Consider the following 466-nt stretch of genomic DNA (forward strand, 5'->3'; position numbering starts at 1 on the left):
CAAGGTTAGGCACCTCCACATAGGTAGACTAGGCAATTGGTACTCACAAATTAAGCAACTTAAAGAAACTGAAGTCAATCAAATATATAAAAACTAGAGAAAAGTCGAGTAAGTGACATCTTCGGCACACATTTTAGTGTGTGTGTGTGTGGGGGGGGGGGGCTACAAAGGGGGATTGGGGCGGCAAGCGATTTATGCATGTGGAACAGATAACTGACATTTTTTCATCTAAACAACAGACAAGTCACACATAAAACTCTAGCAAGCCCCCCACGGTTTTCTAGCAAGTCACATACAGTTGTCAAGCAAGCCACATGCAGGACCACCGTAGCTTTCTTTGCTACACAAACAATTGCGTACAACTTTGTGTTTTTCTTTCATTTTTTGTAGGACTCACCTAAAAAAAATCTCAAGCTATCCAAGGAATACCCAAGTAAGGAACCTTCATCAGCTACTCTCCAAGTAA

At 41.6% G+C, this 466-nt stretch overlaps 1 long non-coding RNA gene across 1 annotated transcript in view; it reads left to right on the forward strand.

Annotated features, from left to right (window-relative positions):
- LOC119335245 overlaps positions 1-466 on the forward strand; it is a 6,620-nt gene that overhangs the window by 5,052 nt on the left and 1,102 nt on the right. The gene's annotated exons all lie outside the window — the stretch shown is intronic.

This window comes from Triticum dicoccoides, chromosome 7B (genome assembly GCF_002162155.2).
Source record: "Triticum dicoccoides isolate Atlit2015 ecotype Zavitan chromosome 7B, WEW_v2.0, whole genome shotgun sequence".
In the NCBI taxonomy this organism is placed as follows: domain Eukaryota; kingdom Viridiplantae; phylum Streptophyta; class Magnoliopsida; order Poales; family Poaceae; genus Triticum; species Triticum dicoccoides.